This window comes from Schistocerca piceifrons, chromosome 3 (assembly GCF_021461385.2).
Source record: "Schistocerca piceifrons isolate TAMUIC-IGC-003096 chromosome 3, iqSchPice1.1, whole genome shotgun sequence".
Taxonomy (NCBI): Eukaryota; Metazoa; Arthropoda; class Insecta; order Orthoptera; family Acrididae; genus Schistocerca; species Schistocerca piceifrons.
The window spans coordinates 342,129,064-342,150,113 of NC_060140.1; the positions used below are offsets into that span (position 1 = coordinate 342,129,064).

The 21,050-nt window shown below is 45.7% G+C and overlaps 1 protein-coding gene and 1 pseudogene across 1 annotated transcript in view; both read right to left on the reverse strand.

Annotated features, from left to right (window-relative positions):
• Positions 1-21,050, reverse strand: part of LOC124788641 (breast cancer anti-estrogen resistance protein 1) — a 544,001-nt gene that overhangs the window by 428,206 nt on the left and 94,745 nt on the right. The gene's annotated exons all lie outside the window — the stretch shown is intronic.
• LOC124790547 lies at positions 12,866-12,983 on the reverse strand (annotated as a pseudogene).

Below are 21,050 nucleotides of genomic sequence, written 5' to 3' on the forward strand. Positions count from 1 at the left end.
CAGCGTTAAATTTAAGGCGCCACATGGTGGCCCAAGCACCAAGCGCTTCACATCCTTGCTGGAGGCGACGCCCCATGGTATGCGCGTTCATGCTCCGGGTGAACAGAGCAGTGTCGTCCGCATAGAGGGCCAACTCTACTCCGTTCACTCGCGGAGCGTCGGCGGTGAAGAGCGAGTAGAGTATGGGGCCTAGTACCGATCCCTGCGGTACGCCGGCACGTATGGGTCTGTTTGTGGACCTTCCCTGTTCTGCCCGGACGTGGAAAGTCCTGCCAGATAAGTAGGACCTGAGAAGCACTCCGTGCGACGTCGGTACCCCGAGTACAAACAATTTGTAGACGAGGCCGTCATGCCACACGGAGTCGAAGGCGCGTGAGACGTCCAGGAATACCGCCCCAAGCTATTCCCTCGTCTCCAGCGCCCTCATAGCTGGTTCCACGAGGCGGAGCAGCTGGTGGGTCGTGGAGTGACCTCCACGAAAACCAAACTGTTCGTCTGGCAGTATGTCTTCCTGGTCCACGTGTTGTAGAAGTCGCCGCACGTAAAGTCTCTCGAAAACCTTCGAGAGACATGGGAGGAGGCTGATGGGTCTGTAGCTGGATGGCGACCGGGGGTCCTTGTCCTGCTTTGGGATGGCCACCACCTCGGCATGTTTCCACACCGAGGGGTAGACACCCGAGGCCAGGATTTCGTTAAAGACTGTGGCCAGGTATTGCTCGTACTCCTGAGGAAGATTCCTAAGGAGTGAGTTCGGGATGCCGTCGATGCCACCTGCCCTCCGGGCGTTAATCGATCGGAGTTGCAATTCGACTTCTTCGGCGGTGATGGGGTCTATGCTGTCACCCTCCTCTCGTGCGTCGAGGAAGACTGGGAGACGTTCTTCCACTAGACGGACGTGGGCCACGTCGATGTCTTCTACCACGGGTCGGAAGTTTGCCTCAAAGGTGTCCGCTAGGACACTTGCCTTGGCGTCGGGCTCGCAGTAGTGGTCCTGACCGAGTTGCAGGGGGGGAATGCGCTGCCTGCGGCGCAGAAAACCTCTCACGACTCGCCATGCACTGCCGTCATCTGGGTCGAGTGACTCGACAAGGTCGGCCCATGCTTGGTTGCGGTGTTCGCGGACGGCCGCAGTGATGGAACGACGCATGCGGTTTACGCGGCGTTTCGTTTCTGGCTGTCGCGTTATTTGCCACTCACGGAAAATATGGTTCTTCGCCACTATAAGCTCCCGTATTGCTTGCGGGAGGCGTCGCGACCTGTCTTGCGGCAGACGTGTGCGACCAGGTGTGGCAGTCTCTGCAGCTCGCAGGAGCGCCTGATTTAGGGAGGTGATGGCGGCTTCCGCCCCCACCTCCTCCGGATCAGGGGCATCTGTGAGGTACTCCCGTACCTCGGTTTGGAAGTGCTCGACGTTGATATTTTTGAAGGATGGACGACCGGCCCGCACCGCCGCGCCGACGACGTCTATGTCAAAGATCACCGGCAAGTGATCTGATGACAAAGCCGTCCTCGTCTCGGCAGTCGTAAACCGATCGACCCCCCTCAGTATAGCAACGTCGAGAACGTCTGGTTGTCCGCGCACTGGGATGTGGGTTGGGTCGTAGGGCCCTAGAATGATGGCGCCGTGTCTGAGGGCGGCGCGTTCAAGTCGGCGCCCGCTGACATTTGTGAGGCGGGAGTTCCAGTGGGCGGACTTTGCGTTAAAGTCCCCCCCGATGAACAGCCTCCCCTCCATGTCCAGTAGGGTGTCGAAATCGGCCTCTTGCAGAACACCCCGCGGCGGCCGGTATGCCGCCACGAAGGTGATCTTGCCGACAGACGTGTTGACGGTCACGCCGGTGGCTTCAATGTGTTCGAGTTGTGGCAGTTGTACCGGGTAGTGCCGCAAGGACGACCTAACATACGCCGCCGTTCCGCCGCCGTGGGTCGGCCGGTCAGTGCGGTAGCAGCTGTAGTTTGCGACCCTGACGTGCACACCGGGTTTTAGGAATGTTTCACAGACGAGGCAGATGTCTACTGCCTCGCTGTATAGAAATTCCCTAAATTCACCCTGCTGCGGTATAAGACTGTTTGCGTTAAAAACGCAAATAGTCAGGCCATGGGTATGGTCGTTATCCAGACCGAAGATGGAACACCCAGGAGCGTGTCTGGCGGGCGCGGACCGCAAAGAGAACACCCAGGACTGCAGCGAACGGAAAAGGGAACGGCAATGCTCCAGAAGATCGCAGCGAGCGGGCGCGGACCGCAGAGGGAGCGCTTGGTGAAGGGGGAAGGACACAGGCATAAATACTGGACCAGGTCCATTCGAGGAGTACGTTAGCCAGACGTACTCAAACATCGCAGTATCCACATCCTGCGACACCTTACTTTAGTGAACACTAACCCCTTTATGCAGAGACGGCAGTAGACCTTTTGACTTGGCCATCATGCCAGTGTGGGCGTGGAGGGGCTCCACCTGTAATAAAACTCAAGGAGTAGTCTCAGGTCGCACCTGATGAAGGTAACGAGTTACGCTACCGAAATATCGTGCAAGTACGACGCTGATATCCGGCAGAACACCCGACAACCCAAGATGTCATTCGATCGCCGGGAAAGTCTGAAGAATTACATTTCTTTTTCGATTTCTTCATATTTTTATGCAGCGATTTTGCCTTGGTTTCTGTGCGCTTTTTTTCATTCCTAAGTGATTTTGTATTTTTGTATCCCCGAATTTCCCTGAACAATTTTGTATTTCTTGCTTTCGCCGATCAGCTGTAGTAAATCTTCTGTTACCCATAGGTTCTTCGCAATCACTTTCTCGTACCTACGTTTTTCTTTCCAACATCTGTGATGTCGATTCATTATCGTAACATCTACAGCCTCAAAGTACGACAAGCGTGTATCTTCATTACTTAGTACTTCCGTACCCCCCCCCCCTTCTTTCAGCATTTATTGAAAATGAATAACAGTTAGTGTTTCACAATGATGCACTAACGTTTATCAGCAGTTGACACGACACGCCACAACTTGCCATGATCTGGCTGTAGCACCTCTTATCAATAAATGAGATCGAGCTAGTAGCATCCGTTCCAGATCCCAACATGTGGGAAATCTGTGGTCAGGAAGATAACCGAGCGAAGTGTCGCAGTGATAAGACATTGGACTCGTATTCGAGGGTATATTGGTTCGAATTCTAGTCCTGTCATCCAGATTTAGTTTTCCGTTAATTCCCTAAGAAACATAAGGGAACTGTTGGTATAGTTTGAAAGTGAGAGTGTGATGTACTCACTGATCTGTACACATAGTACTATGTTCATTCTCCAGTTTTATTTTGTAAAATATTCCTTATTGTTGTACATGTATCATTTATGAGAAACTGTAGAATTATATTCTGTTTTTCACTTATGTAGAATATTATCTAGGTTATTACAATGTGATCGGAAAAAATGTTATTCTGCATGTAAAGCGATGCGTAATCTAGTAGGGGCCTGTTTTATCCGTATAAGATGTAAAGATTGATGAGATTTTTTTGTTGTACAAGAGAACGCGATCTGTCGTGCAGTCAGGAAGATGCACGAATTTATACAGACATGCTGTATGGACATTTTAATGTGATTGTGAGACATTTTGGAAACTGGTTTTCAGAGACGCACCTAATGATGCAGGAAGCCTACGGTGTTACGAATGGTTCACACGGTTTAAAAATGGCCGGACAGAAGTTAAAAGATTACCCTCGTTTAGGACGTCCTTCGACGTCTACCGAGGACGCTTGCGCCAGGAACGTTAACGAAACTGCATGCCAATCGACAACTGTTCGAGAGATTGCAGAAGAATGTAACATTTGAGCTGGCTCATATCATGAAATCCTGACACAGCATCTTGGAATGCATCGTGTTGCCGCCAAGTTCGTCCCCCAGCTCATGAGTCGACACCAGAAAGACCGTTTCCACGCAGTTTGTGAAGAGCTTTTAGATCGCGTAAATGAGAGACCTGGCCCCTACAAACTTTTTTCTGTTGTTGCCAAATTTGAATACCCCGTTGAAATGATGAAGGTTTGCAGCGAGAGACGAGGTACAAGAAAATTAGCAGACGGCGCTTCGCGCCATCCAGCAATAGGCGTACGAAGACTGCTTCTGGAAGTGGAAACGGCGTTGGGACCGGTGTATCAGTTGTGGATGAGAATGTTTCGCAGGACACTATGCAACGATAAGTAAAAAGTAAACGTAGAAAAATTTTGTGGACACACTTCTGGAATTTTTTGTACAGACCTCGTACTACTGCAGCAGCATTTATTATTTCATACAGACAGTTGAAAAAAAAAAAAAAAAAAAAAAAAGAGAGAGAGAGAGAGAGAAAAGCTGGACAATTAGTTTTAAAACGCTAGATAAAGATTGTCTGACGGAATTACTTCTCGCAGTCATCTGTTTTCATTATGTAAGTAGCTAGTGCTACAATGTAAATACTATTCTCAACAACCTCACGCGCCTCATACAGTATACACAAATTATTTCGTAAACATAAACTGCTAGTGCTAGATACTGAACATATAAAAAAAAAAATGGTTCAAATGGCTCTGAGCACTATGGGACTCAACTGCTGTGGTCATAAGTCCCCTAGAACTTAGAACTACTTAAACCTAACTAACCTAAGGACATCACACACATCCATGCCCGAGGCAGGATTCGAACCTGCGACCGTAGCGGTCGTGCGGTTCCAGACTGTAGCGCCTTTAACCGCTCGGCCACTCCGGCCGGCTGACCATATCATTTCTGTACACTAATCACCGCACACAACATACAGACTATACGCACAGTATCAGCTGACATCAGGAACACGACAATGTGGTTTGGTTTTTATATACCGCAACTCCCATGTATTTGCTTGAAAAATTGAACCGCAATGACTGAGGTTTTGAGCTCAAAGAGAAGATTTTTAGTATTGTATATTACAGAGTTTTGATGCAAGTTTTTCCACAAAGAAAAAAGGAAAAACAATGTAGTGCGAAAGCTTACTGTGAAATAACTGAGGTGATTTATTATTACGTATTTGTATTTAATTTTTTACCAAATTCCTACTCCTTCAATGTATATAGTGTATTGCTTAATTGGCATTTTTTCACTGTCGCTTTTATTATGTACTGTGGGAGACCAAAGGAGCATTGTGGTGTTCAGTGATCAACAAATTCCAAGACACCCGAAAGCGATCTCGTTCGTCCTGTAGAACTGTACGATAGCAACTGTTGAGCCAACTCCAGGCTATGGAAACGCGTTTTATCTCTACTTAATAATGTCCCCAGCGGCACAATCTGCCAGAGATCTGGCTAGGGCTGCCATACGTTCGGATTTCCCCAGATTTGTTCCAACTTTGAGGGCGTTCTGGGGTATCTTTGTACAACTGTCCGTGGTAAACCGGACCTTTTTGTGTCTGGAGAAATTGGACTGATTGGAAATACACACATTAAAAAAAGTTTTGCATCACTCCCGTTCCCAGAACTCCTGAAGACAGACGTTGACTGTGGATATTGTATCACCGATACAGTGTGTTCAGAGATGTCACTAAACCCTCCCAAAGATTTAAACCAGGCATGAGCAGCGCCCATTAGATGGAGGGGGTCCGATAGCCAATCAGTTCCAGCCATTCCACCAGGAATGTCTGTAGTTCAACTATGCCTAGATGGTCAATACTGCAGTTTGATCGCGTTCTCATTGTTACTTTGTGCCAGGAGGGACTCTCAACAAGGGAAGTGTCCAGGCGTCTCGGAGTAAACCAAAGGGTTGTTGTTCGGACATTCCTCGCTCAGGCCGCCCAAGAGCTATTACTGCAGTGGATGACCGCTACCTACGGATTATGGCTCCGAAGAACCCCGACAGCAACGCCACCATGTTGAATAATGCTTTTCGTGCAGCCACAGGACGTCGTGTTATGACTAAAAATGTGCGCAATAGGCTGCATGATGCGCAACTTCACTCCCGATGTCCATGGCGAGGTCCGTCTTTGCAACCACGACACCATGCAGCGCGGTACAGATGGGCCCAACAACATGCCGAATGGACCGCTCACGATTGGCATCACGTTCTCTTCACCGATGAGTGTCGTATATGCCCTCAACAAGTCCATCATTGGAGACGTGGTTGGAGGCAACTCGGTCACGCTGAACGATTTAGACACACTGTTCTGCGAGTGCAGCAAGGTGGAGGTTCCTTGCTGTTTTGGGGTGGCATTATGTGGGGTCGGCGTACGCCGCTGGCGGTCATGGAAGGCGCCATAACAGCTATACGATACGTGAATGCCATCCTCCGACCGATAGTGCAACCATTTCGGCAGTATATTGGCGAGGCATTTGTCTTCACGGACGACAATTCACGTCCCCATCGTGCATAGCTTGTGAATGACTTACTTCAGGATAACAACATCGCCCGACTAGAGTGGCCAGCATGTTCTCCAGACATGAAGCCTATCGAACGTGCCTGGGATAGGTTGAAAATGGCTGTTTATGGACGACTGACCCACCAACCACTCTGAGGGGTGTACGCCAAATCATCGTTGAGGAGTAGGACGATCTGCACCAACAGTGCCTTGATGAACTTGTGGATGGTATGCCACGACGAATACAGGCATGCATCAGTGCAAGAGGACGTGTTACTGGGTATTAGAGGTAATGGTGTGTACAACAGTCTGGACCACCACCTCTGAAGGACTCGCTATATGGTGGTACAACATGAGCAATTAAAAGGGCGGAAATTATGTTTATGTTGATCTCTACTCCAATTTTCTGTACAGGTTCCGGAATTCTCGGAACCGAGGTGATGCAAAACTTTTATTGATGTGTGTAAATCGATTTTAATAAATCTGAGTTAACATTCACTAAACGAGGTCTAGCGCGTAGAGCGTTTCCATTGTTTTATGCTAGAAATCCTATACTCAGATTTTCCATACATCTTCACTGAGAACAATGAGAAGTTGCCGACAATCGACGATCATGTGCGCCGCCCCGCCCGCCAAACAGTGGTGCGCTGGCAGGCTAGTTCTACAAGTGAAACTACAATGAAATCCAGACCATTAGCTGCTTACAGGCGTTGATAAATATCAAAGGGGAGAGTTGAAATGTGTGCCCCGATTGGGACTCGAACCCGGGATCTCCTGCTTACATGGCACACGCTCTATCCGACTGAGACATCGAGGACACAGAGGATAGTGCGAATGCGGAGACTTATCTCTGGCACGCTCCCCGTAAGACCCACATTTCCAGCTTACTGTCCACACACTTCATTTGTAGTGTACCTGCGCGCCGTACTCATTACTCGCGGCAGTCAATCTACCAATTCCTGTAAGAGTTTGAGCAATGTGAGGGCATCTTCAGCCGGTAAGCCTTATTTATAAGGAGATGGTATCTGTTCTTTCGGGCTTGTCCGAAAGAATAAATACCATCTTCATATAATTCTATAATTGTCCGTTTCTCTGCACACGTCCTTGCCGCAAAGAATGTCTCGATGCTGCAGTCCAACGTACATAAGTTTGGATCATTTACATTCGTTGAGGTTTTTTAACTCGCAATGGTTTTATTTGTATCTGTCAACTTATCGTCGACAGACTGTATGTACCTGGGAAAATAATCCGATTTGACTCGGATGTGAGAGCTTTAAAGTCTTTGTCGGAGGTCGGGAATTTAAGTGATAGGTGTATATGTGACATAGGTACATGACGGGGACAGTATCCCTGGAATACCATCCCTCTAACTGTACCCAACAGGGTTTCTTGAGAACAACGTAAAATTGTAAATAGAGCATCTTCGCAAGAATCTGAAATTAATTACGCATTTACTATTATAGAAGAACTGGAGATTCCTTAACAAACTCGAAACTATAATTCTCCAAAGCGATACGATGAATTACCACTGAGTTGCATTCAAGCTCCCCAATCTATTTAGCGAGTTTCCACAGGCTCGCTCCCCAAAGTTAACAGAAATTAACAGACGCGAAGAATATAAATGACACGGTTGAAAGCGAACGTTCCTGTGGCAGTAAAGTCAGCTGCTAATTACGTTAGAGGCGTACATTATCCTGTCCAGACTCTGCTATAACTGGAGTCGCTGTCAGACACACATCTGGAGCCTGTTCTATTTCCGTGCAGTTCGTGACCACGTGCGCGTGATCACCAGCCCTCTTACGTAATGCTTACGTCTGATGTATGTCAACGTACAGTTTCTTGCCACACTGCTCACAAGAGGAACAAAATATAGTGTTGCATTTTCAGCATACCTGATCAGGGTGTTCTGGACGCTTTTGGCAAGAGTTGTGGTCCTTACCTGTGTTTAGCCATCCAGAACCATGTTTTCTGCAGAGTCTCTTGTGCAGACACTCCTTAAATTTTTTAAACTGTCAGCTACCTTGACGGTAGCTACAACAAAGGGTGCTGAGAAAAATGTGTGCAACATGAATTGTGAGACCAAGTCGGCTGTACATTGTGACATGTGCAAAAACAGAATAACACGCTCCATTCTAAAAACAGTTTCATATATATAATTGTGACAGCGATCTAACTAACAAGGGGAGGCCGCCAATTGTGAAATTCAGATTCGATTCATACTGCGCATAATAAAAGCTCATGGCCAGATGTGTAATGTGGCAAAGCACCAAGATGCACTTCTCAGCCGTTGTCGAGAAAATCGACAGTTAAAAGAAACAGTTGCGGTGAAATACTCTATAGGGTTATTAATTTTCCACAGCGTCGTGGCGCAGCGGTAAGCGCTCGGGTTTGTAATCCGAAGGTCGCCGGATCAGAATCACAATAAGAAATATGGTAACATGCTCCGAATTGTCTTCAACCGAATGGGCATAGGTTAGGAACTGGATTCCTAGTAGAGAGGGAATGGATTGGGTCACGTTCCCGACCCTAACCTCACCTGCAAGTCACACATGAAAAATAAATCAGCAGTACAGCAGATACAAGAATATGGCGAGAAACATCTGGTGTCTGATATAAAGGAAGATCATGAACTCCCTATAGATGCGTTTAGAAGGCTGGAACTGACAAAAATAACAAGGCAGTGAAATATTTTGCGATGTCGCTGTTCGGGACTTCTCTTCTGTCCATGTAATTTACCCTGGAAAAAACACATATCAAGGAGTTACTGAATGATTAATTTGGGCCTGGGAAATGATGATGAGGAACCGGCTGCAGAAGAAGAAAATGTGCGTGCTGAACTGCCACCAGTTGAAGGTGACAGTGAAGGTGCTAAATTGTGCTACTACTAAAGACTCATTTTTTGAATCTGTAATTCATGACTGCAATTATCTGTCACCTTATTTATGTCATTTCATTGTAGCCATTTTTGTTACTGTTTCTAGTGAATAAAAAAAAAAAAAATCTCGCACCAGACAACTTTTTTTTTTTTAGTATTTGTTTTTTGTAATTCAGAACTAGCGACTTCAAACATCATTATGTTTTCCGCAAACAAAGTTGTATTTCACAAATGTTATTAATTGTCTTCATAATGTTAACCACGTATAGTTAACGGAAGACGTAGAAGCGATACTCCGAAACGAATTCGTATAACGTAAGTCAAACATTCGAATTAGAAATGAGACCCCACGAACACAAATTCGCTGTGGCAGGTATGAAATATAAACTCCGTTACTCGCTCGTTACACTTGAAGGACAGATGTTGAATGGGCCGAAACGAGCCGCCGCATAACAGCGTAGTTGCCTGCTAACTTCGAAAGAACGTAGATGCGGTCCCTAGCGCAACTTATAACATCGTTGAAAATCAGTGCGGACGGGAGAGTTTTGGTACACCCTGTTAAAAAAACGGAAAAATGGAGGCGGTACAATTGGAGAGCGAGCCGCCTTCACCAACATGCATAAGCAATTCATTAATAGTTTGTTTATATATATACGAGGGTCGGTCAAAAAGTAATGCCTCCCATTTTTTTTCTACTTAAAGAAATTAAGTTAAGTGAAAAATTTGAATTTCGCGCCATTCCTCAAACCTCCTTCTGCAATCCACTGCAGTAGTAACTTTCTGTGTCAACAGGTGGCAGCACAGCAGAAGTTTGTAAGATGGCCGACATCGATGTTCGTTTGAGACAGCGTTGTGTGATTGAATTCTTGAATGCAGAAGGTGAAACGCCCATACGCATTCATGAAAGACTGAAGAAGGTGTATGGTGTTGTGACAGTGGATGTCAGCACTGTTAGACGATGGGTTCGTCGTTGTAAGGAAGCTGAAGGGCAAACACCGTTGACTGACGAAAAGCGGAGCGGCAGGCCGGTGAGTGCAGTGACTCCACACAACATTCAGCAAGTTGATGACATCATTCGTGGTGACCGTCGGGTGACTGCAGATGAAGTGTGTCGCATTATTTCTCTTAGTAAAGGCAGTGTGATCACGATTATTAAACAATTGGGGTACTCAAAAGTTTGTGCACGGTGGGTTCCAAGAATGTTAACCGATCAGAATAAAGAGGCAAGGAAAACAATAGCCTCCCAACACTTGCAGCGCTTCCGTTTGGAGGGAGATGAGTTTCTGAAAAAAATTGTGACCGGGGACGAAACATGGGTGCATTTTTTTGAACCCGAATCAAAGAGGCAGTCAATGGAGTGGCGTCACACAAGCTCGCCGAGGAAGAAAAAATTCAAAACTGTGCGATCGGCAGGGAAAGTTATGGCAACAGTTTTCTGGGATACAGAGGGTGTGATTCTGGTTGATTTTTTGGAGCAGGGATGCACAATAAATTCTGTTCAATACGTCACAACCCTCAACAAACTTAAAGCACGTCTTCAGCGAGTTCGCCCAACAAAATCAATGGCAGATGTTCTTCTTTTGCATGACAATGCAAGACCACACACCAGTCGTCACACCTCTGACGAGATTGTCAAAATTGGATGGGAAGTTTTGCCTCATCCCCCATACAGCCCTGACCTGGCACCATCAGACTTCCATCTGTTCGGGCCACTAAAAGAAGCTCATCGTGGGATTCATTTTGAAGATGAGGAGGCCGTCAAAACATCCGTGCGTCAATCGCTTAGGAAGCAGAGCTGTGATTTTTACCGTGCTGGGATACATGCCCTTGTTCAAAGATGGACCAAAACTGTAGAGATGGGCGGAGATTACATTGAAAAATGACAAAATGATCCTCAATGTTGTGGTTTTCAACCTATGTAATCGCATTTAAATTTCCTGACAATTAAACGTAGAAAAAAAAATAGGAGGCATTACTTTTTGACTGACCCTCGTATATATATATATATATATATATATATATATATATATATTTGAATTACAAAAAACTTACAACAAAAAAAATTGCATGGCGCGAGATTCGATCCGGCGACCTTCGGATTACGAACCCGAGCGCTTACCGCCGCGCCACGTCGCTGCAGAAAACTATTAATCGTAGAGAGTATTTCAGCGCAACGGTTTCTTTTAACTGTCGATTTTCTCGTCAACGGCTGAGAAGTGCATCTTGGTGCTTTGCCACATTACACCTCTGGCCATGAGCTTTTATTATGCGCAGTATGAATCCAATCTGAATTTCACAATTGGCGGCCTCCCCTTGTAAGACTGGCTTGAAGAAATTCGGTCAACGTAAGTACGAGTACGCGTGCTACCGCCTCGCCCGCTCCGTGCATTGCCTCTTCAGAAGTAAAACTGATTAAATTCTCCATTTATATGTGCACAGTTTCATTATCTGCTGTATCAGTAGAATATGAATTCTGCAGCCGCTGTGGCGGAGCGATTCTAGGCGCTTCGGTCCGCAACCGCGCTGCTGCTACGTTCGCAGGTTTGAATCCTGCCTCTCGCATGGATGTGTGTGGTGTCCTTAGATTAGTTAGGTTTAAGCAGTTCTAAGTCTAGGCGACTATGACCTCAGATATTAAGTCCCATAGTGCTTAGAGCCATTTCAACCATTTCATTTTGAATTCGGCACCTATGGATGCAACTACCGATATACGTTTCACTTTATTCGGTAAAAATAGCGTTTTCTCGTTCGTTCCCTGCTTAAAGCATGGATGTGGTGTCTGAATACATGTTCCACTAGAATTTCTTTTTCGGCTCTGTTGCTGTACACGAAAAAACAAAAGTGAAGGGGGCCATAGAGACACAGACAAAGAACAATGAAATTGAACAAAACTGATGAATTTTAGTGGTAAGGCAATATTTATCAGACGGCTAATAACACAGTGGAAGGGATATTCTTCTGAACTGGCTATTGTAGGTTTTCTTTCTTATCATCAAGTATTTTGTCTTTTCCTCATTGACACACAGTCTTGTTTTCTCAGCAACTGAATAACAGTTTTGTTGTATACTAATTTCATCTGTTGTGGAATTGCTTAATAATGCTACATCATCTGTGTCGGCACCGAGCGAGGTGGCGCAATGGTTATCACACTCGTCTCGCATTCGAGAGCGCGACGGTTCAAACTCGCGTCCGACTATCCTGATTTATGTTTCCCGTGATTTCCCTAAATCACTTAAGGCAAATATCTGGATGGTTCCTCTGAAAGGGCTCGGCCGATTTCGTTCCCCATCCTTCTCTAATCCGATGGGACTGATGACCTCGCTGCTTGGTCCCCTCCCCCCAAACCAAGCAACCAACCATCTGTGTAGGCGATTATAGGAATGTATAGACTCTGCAGTTCAATTCGTTTGCAGTAAGATTTAGCAACTCCTCTATGTCAAAAAGCACTCCGTCTTCAGGCCACAAGTGACCCATCGGGACCATCCGACCGCCGTGTCATCCTCATATGATGATGCGGATAAGATGGGCGTGTGGTCAGCACACCGCTCTCCTAGTCGTTACGATGGCTTTCTTTGACAAGAGCCGCTACTGTTCGGTCGAGTAGCTCCTCAATTGCCATCACGAGGCTGAGTGCACCCCGAAAAATGGCAACAGCGCATGGCGGCCCGGATGGTCACCCATCCAAGTACCGGCCACGCCCGACAGCGCTTAACTTCGGTGATCTGACGGGAACCGGTGTATCCGCTGCAGCAAGGCCGTTGCCATCAACTATGTCAAGGATGAGGGTAAATAATACACAGCAGGTAAAATGACGTCCCTTTGTCTCATTTTCTCCCATTGATATCTCTATCGGCAGACGTTTTCTTTTACACACATTGTAACAAATCTGACTACTTTAATGGTATTTCAAATTCTTGGAAGTGTCTGTCACCGTATGCTGTCAAATGTCGCTCGGAAATCAGCGAGCAGTAAAAGTGTTTGGCCATCCATATTACTCGTAAATTCCCGTGTCGTACCCATCATTTTTCTGATGAACATACCTACATCTACAGACATATTTCACAAGCCAGCATACAGAGGATGGTGGAGGTTGGGAAGGTTATCTTGTACCACTGCGGGGCAAAGTCAGGACATGCAGGGACCAAGCAGCAATCGGTATTGTAATTGTAAATTGTCGAAGCTGCGTTGGTAAAGTACCGGAACTTCAAGCGCTGATAGAAAGCACCGAAGCTGAAATCGTTATAGGTACAGAAAGCTGGCTGAAGCCAGAGATAAATTCTGCCGAAATTTTTACAAAGGTACAGACGGTGTTTAGAAAGGATAGATTGCATGCAACCGGTGGTGGAGTGTTCGTCGCTGTTAGTAGTAGTTTATCCTGTAGTGAAGTAGAAGTGGATAGTTCCTGTGAATTATTATGGGTGGAGGTTACACTCAACAACCGAGCTAGGTTAATAATTGGCTCCTTTTACCGACCTCCCGACTCAGCAGCATTAGTGGCAGAACAACTGAGAAAAAATTTGGAATACATTTCACATAAATTTTCTCAGCATGTCATAGTCTTAGGTGGAGATTTCAATTTACCAGATATAGACTGGGACACTCAGATGTTTAGGACGGGTGTTAGGGACAGAGCATCGAGTGACATTATACTGAGTGCACTATCCGAAAATTACCTCGAGCAATTAAACAGAGAATCGACTCGTGGAGATAACAAAAAAAATGGCTCTGAGCACTATGGGACTCAACTGCTGAGGTCATTAGTCCCCTAGAGCTTAGAACTAGTTAAACCTAACTAACCTAAGGACATCACAAATATCCATGCCCGAGGCAGGATTCGAACCTGCGACCGTAGCGGTCTAGCGGTTCCAGACTGCAGCGCCTTTAACCGCACGGCCACTTCGGCCGGCTGGAGATAACATCTTGGACCTACTGATAACAAACAGACCCGAACTTTTCGACTCTCTATGTACAGAACAGCGAATCACTGATCATAAGGCCGTTGCAGCATCTCTGAATATGGAAGTTAATAGGAATATAAAAAAAGGGAGGAAGGTTTATCTGTTTAGCAAGAGTAATAGAAGGCAGATTTCAGACTACCTAACAGATCAAAACGAAAATTTCTGTGCCGACACTGACAATGTTGAGTGTTTATGGAAAAAGTTCAAGGCAATCGTAAAACGTGTTTTAGACAGGTACGTGCCGAGTAAAACTGTGAGGGACGGGAAAAACCCACCATGGTACAACAACAAAGTTAGGAAACTACTGCGAAAGCAATGAGAGCTTCACTCCAAGTTTAAACGCAGCCAAAATCTCTCAGACAAACAGAAGCTAAACGAGGTCAAAGTTAGCGTAAGGAGGGCTATGCGTGAAGCGTTCAGTGAATTCGAAAGTAAAATTGTATGTACCGACTTGACAGAAAATCCTCGGAAGTTCTGGTCTTAAGTTAAATCGGTAAGTGGCTCGAAACAGCATATCCAGACACTCCGGGATGATGATGGCATTGAAACAGAGGATGACACGCGTAAAGCTGAAATACTAAACACCTTTTTCCAAAGCTGTTTCACAGAGGAAGACCGCACTGCAGTTCCTTCTCTAAATCCTCGCACAAACGAAAAAATGGCTGACATCGAAATAAGTGTCCAAGGAATAGAAAAGCAACTGGAATCACTCAACAGAGGAAAGTCTACTGGACCTGACGGGATACCAATTCGATTCCACACAGAGTACGTGAAAGAACTTGCCCTCCTTCTAACAGCTGTGTACCGCAAGTCTCTAGAGCAACGGAAGGTTCCAAATGATTGGGAAAGAGCACAGGTAGTCCCAGTCTTCAAGAAGGGTCGTCGAGCAGATGCGCAAAACTATAGACCTATATCTCTGACGTCGATCTGTTGTAGAATTTTAGAACATGTCTTTTGCTCGAGTATCATGTTTTTGGAAACCCAGAATCTACTATGTAGGAATCAACATGGATTCCGGAAACGGCGATCGTGTGAGACCCAACTCGCTTTATTTGTTCATGAGACCCAGAAAATATTAGATACAGGCTCCCAGGTAGATGCCCTTTTCCTTGACTTCCGGAAGGCGTTCGATACAGTTCCGCACTGTCGCCTGATAAACAAAGTAAGAGCCTACGGAATATCAGACCAGCTGTGTGGCTGGATTGAAGAGTTTTTAGCAAACAGAACACAGCATGTTGTTCTCAATGGAGAGACGTCTGCAGACGTTAAACTAACCTCTGGCGTGCCACAGGGGAGTGTTATGGGACCATTGCTTTTCACAATATATATAAATGACCTAGTAGATAGTGTCGGAAGTTCCATGCAGCTTTTCGCGGATGATGCTGTAGTATACAGAGAAGTTGCAGCATTAGAAAATTGTAGCGAAATTCAGGAAGATCTGCAGCGGATAGGCACTTGGTGCAGGGAGTGGCAACTGCCCCTTAACATAGACAAATGTAATGTATTGCGAATACATAGGAAGAAGGATCCTTTATTGTATGGTTATATGATAGCGGAACAAACACTGGTAGCAGTTACTTCTGTAAAATATCTGGGAGTATGCGTGCGGAACGATTTGAAGTGGAATAATCTTATAAAATTAATTGTTGGTAAGGCGGGTACCAGGTTGAGATTCATTGGGAGAGTCCTTAGAAAATGTAGTCCATCAACAATGGAGGTGGCTTACAAAACACTCGTTCGACCTATACTTGAGTATTGCTCATCAGTGTGGGATCCGTACCAGATCGGGTTGACGGAGGAGATAGAGAAGATCCAAAGAATAGCGGCGCGTTTCGTCACAGGGTTATTTGGTAACCGTGATAGCGTTACGGAGATGTTTAACAAACTCAAGTGGCAGACTCTGCAAGAGAGGCGCTCTGCATCGCGGTGTAGCTCGCTCGCCAGGTTTCGAGAGGGTGCGTTTCTGGATGAGGTATCGAATATATTGCTTCCCCCTACTTATACCTCCCGAGGAGATCACGAATGTAAAATTAGAGAGATTCGAGGTCGCACGAAGGCTTTCATGCAGTCGTTCTTCTCGCGAACCATACGCGGCTGGAACAGGAAAGGGAGGAATGACAGTGGCACGTAAAGTGCCCTCCGCCACACACCGTTGGGTGGCTTGCGGAGTATAAATGTAGATGTAGATGTAGATTCCACCTGCTCCACTGGCAAATGGAAGGAGGGATAAACTGCCTATTTGCTTCCGCCCGAGACCTGATTTCTTTTATCGTGTCTTTGCCGTCCTTACGTTAGGTGTAATATGGTGGCAGTAGAATCGTTCTGCGTTCTGTCGCAAATACCGCTTCTCCACGTATGGTTCGCCAAAAGAACGTCTCTCTCCCTCCAGGGATTCCCATTTGAGTTCACGGAGCATTTCCGTGCTGGCGGAACATACCGCTAACAAATCTAGTATCACGTCTCTTAATAGCTTCGATTTCTTCCTTTAAATCGACATGATGAGGATCCCAAACACTCGAGCAGTACCCAAGATTGCCCCTCACAAGCGTTGTGTTTGCGATCCTTTGTAGATGAGCAACAATTTGGTAGAATTCTCCCAACAAACTGAAGTCGACCATTCGCCTTCCCTACTATGAAGTCATTCCATTTCAAAAATGGTTCACGTGGCTCTGAGCACTATGGGACTTAACTTCTGAGGTCATCAGTCCCCTACACTTAGAACTACTTAAACCTAACTAACCTAAGGACTTCACACACACCCATGCCCGAGGCAGGATTCGAACATGCGACTGTAGCGGTCGCGCGGTCATTCCATTTCATATCGTTTTGCGCAACATAGATGTCTACATCTACATGGATACTCTGCAAATCACATTTAAGTGCCTGGCAGAGGTTTCATCGAACCATCTGTTTAATCGACGTGATAGTACCAAGCAACACACGACCAATGCTGTAATCGGGCATCAGAGGTTTGTTTCTCCCACTGGTTTGCATTAACTTACATTTAAGGCAACCTGCCATTCATCACACCATTAGAAATGCTGTCCAAGTCGTTCTGTATCTCTTCTACAGTCACTCAATGACGATAATTTCCGGTATAGTACAGCATCATCAGCAAACAGTCGCAGATTGCTGCTCACTCTCTCCGTCAGATTGTTTATGAATAAAGGGAACAGAGCAGTGCTGCCACGTTTCCCCGGTGCACTACTGACGATACCCTTCTCTCTAAAGAACACTCGCCGCCCGGGACAACGTTCTGGGTTCTATTACTTAAAAAGTCTTCGAGCAACTCTCACAGTTGAGAACCTATTCCATATGCTCGGACTTTCGTTATCAGTCTGCACTGTGCCACTGTGTCAAAGGATTTCCGTAAATTTAGGAATATAGACTCTGCTCGTTGTCCTTTATCCATGGATAGCAGGGTATCGTGCGAGAAAAGGGAAAGATGAATTTCGCACGAACAATGCTTTCTAAAACTGAGCTTATTTGTGGACAGAAGGTTTTCTGTATGAAGGAAATTTATTTATTCGAACATACAGCCTAAGTGTTAGTACCGCGACTCTATGAATAAATTACTTGCTTTGCACTGCTACCCGTCACATCATTTACTTAACATATTCTTGCTCGTTTCAAGCATGTTTTGCTCATCATCAGGCATTTTAATTGAGTGCATATGACAAGAAAAGCTATACTGAAACACTCTAAAACGAACAATTTGACAATTTACAAACTATGTCTCATGTAATCTACACACAATCACTTTTTGTGATACAATGGAGCGGGAGGCAGGGCAACAAAGTGACATCCGCTGTTACTGCGATGTTGGACTGAATCTTGTTGATGATGAAACTGCTTGTGTCGGACCCCTGTAGCCCAGCATCACAACAGTGGATGTCTTCCTCGCTGTGCCTGCCACCCCGGTTTCGCACAAGAAGCGACTGTGTCAATATTACATCAGAATAATTTGTAAATTATCAAATAGTTTATTTTGGATTCTGTCCGTAACTTTTCATTCATATGCATGTAATAAAACAAGCCTTACCATACAAAAAAATATGCTCGAAACACGTTGTTACATATTACATAAAGAAATAAATAACTCGTAGTAGTACAAACAAATTGTTTCCTCTATTGTTCTCGCGCACAACGGGGATCTTACTTTGTACTTTAAAAATTGAGGTTTTTGAAAATGTGAGCATAGTTTCCGTTTCCAGTTTATTTGCGCAGAATGCTTTCAATAAATTTTTCAACTGAAAATTATTTTAAACATTTTTGTTAGGTAATGGTTACCGCCCTTCAAGTAAATCATGAAACGCATATTAGACCACCAGCTGTTTTACTGAAAACAATACGCGTCAACCAGTTTCGTCATTAGACAGCCATCAATGGATATAAGGTTAAAACCGGTGCAAGTAAACACATCTACTAAGGAGACTGCCTACACTACGCTTGTCCGTCCTTTTTACAATACTGCTGCGCGGGCACCGAGCGAGGTGGCGCAGTGGTTAGCACACTGGACTCGCATTGGGGACGACAACGGTTCACTCTCACGTCCGGCCATCCTGATTTAGCTTTTCCGTGATTTCCCTAAATCGCTCCAGGCAAATGGCGGGATGGTTCCTTTGAAAGGGCACGGCCGACTTCCTACCCCGTCCTTCCATAATCCGATGAGACCGATGACCTCGCTGTCTGGTCTCCTTCCCCAAACAACCCAACCAACCCAACTGCTATCCTTACCAGATAGGACTGACGTAGTACATCGAAAAAGTTCAAAGAAGGGCAGCACGTTTTGTATTATCGCGAAATATGGGAGAGAGTGTCACAGAAATGATACAGGATTTGGGCTGGACATCATTAAAAGAAAGGCGTTTTTCGTTGCGACGGAATCTTCTCACGAAATTACAATCACCAACTTTCTCCTCCGAATGCGAAAATATTTTGTTGTCACCGACCTACGTAGGGAGGAACGATCACCACGACAAAATAATGGAAATCAGAGCTCGTACGGAAAGGTATAGGTGTTCGTTCTTTCCGTGCGCTAAAAAATGGCTCTGAGCACTATGGGACTTAATATCTGTGGTCATCAGTCCCCTAGAACTTAGAACTACGTAAACCTAACTAACCTAAGGACATCACACACATCCATGCCCGAGGCAGGATTCGAACCTGCGACCGTAGCAGTCGCGCGGTTCCGGACTGAGCGCCTAGAACCGCATGGCCACCGCGGCCGGCTCCGTGCGCTACACGAGATTGGAATAATAGAGAATTGTGACGGTGGTTCGATAAACCCTCTGCCAGGCACTTAAATGTGATTTGCAGAGTATCCATGTAGATGTAGATGTTGTTGTTGTTGTTGTGGTGTTCAGTCCTGAGACTGGTTTGATGCAGCTCTCCACGCTACTCTCTCCTGTGCAAGCTTCTTCATCTCCCAGTACCTACTGCAACCTACATCCTTCTGAATCTGTTTAGTGTATTCATCTCTTGGTCTCCCTCTACGATTTTTACCCTCCACGTTGCCCTCCAATACTAAATTTGTCATCCCTTGATGCCTCAGAACATGTCCTACCAACCGATCCCTTCTTCTAATCAAGTTGTGCCACAAACTCCTCTTCTCCCCAATCCTATTCAGTACCTCCTCATTAGTTATGTGGTCTACCCATCTAATCTTCAGCATTCTTCTGTAGCACCACATTTCGAAAGCTTATATTCTCTTCTTGTCCAAACTAGTTATCGTCCATGTTTCACTTCCATACATGGCTACACTCCATACAAATACTTTCAGAAACGACTTCCTGACACTTAAATCAATACTCGATGTTAACAAATTTCTCTTCTTGAGAAACGCTTTCCTTGTCATTGCTAGTCTACATTTTATATCCTCTCTACTTCGACCAACATCAGTTATTTTGCTCCCCAAATAGCAAAACTCCTTTACTACTTTAAGTGTCTCATTTCCTAATCTAATTGCCTCAGCATCACCCGACTTAATTCGACTACATTCCATTATCCTCGTTTTTTAGATGTAGATCCCTTATTATTTGATAATGGATACATCTCAGGTGTTATAATATGTAATAAATTCCAATATGGTAAGTTGTAGACAGGGCATACATGTTGTACTCAGTAATGACACCACTTAACAGGACTGTATATACAGTCCTGATTGTATGCATTTTAACGTTTAAAGTACGACAGCTGACGGTCAAATACGCATTTCATGATCGTCATTTGTTGTTTGGTATACTTCCCACGTTAGATTCGAAAACTGTCGCAAGTTTCCGAGTAGAACCCTCTCGTATACTCTTTCCGATGCTTACAGAGTGAGCGCAGACAAAAAATTCCACTGCCTCGCGGGCGGACTCGGCTTTCTTCGCAGCACAATTCACAGAGGAGCGCGAAGGCGGCGAGCGGCAGCTGCGGGCACAGAGCGTCACTGTTGTCCGGCCGTTGACTCGCGCCGCAGATAAGGCCGGTGTCCTTGCCGCAGGTAGCCAAGGTCACGCCGCCTGTCCGGCCTCTGGACCCACACTGCACAGATCGACGGGGCTGCCCGCAGATTCCTATCACCAGCCTCCTACGGGCTCTCCCACGCACTGCGACAGCAGGAGGAAAGCGCTGCCGCTAACGTCGATACTCGGCAGAGCCAGGCGTTTCTAAGAGGGTTGGAACTTTAATAGGGGCGACTATTTATTTACAGCTCGTACAAAATAGGTACGTGTTTCAAAATTTTCCTGACCTTCAAAGTAGTCACCAGCATTGTGTATAACCCATTGCCAGCGATGTGGAAGTCGCAGGATACTCTTAACAGTGCCAGTTGTGTTGACAGTTCGAGCGGCGCGGTCTACTGCCCGACGAATTTATAGCAGTTCAGA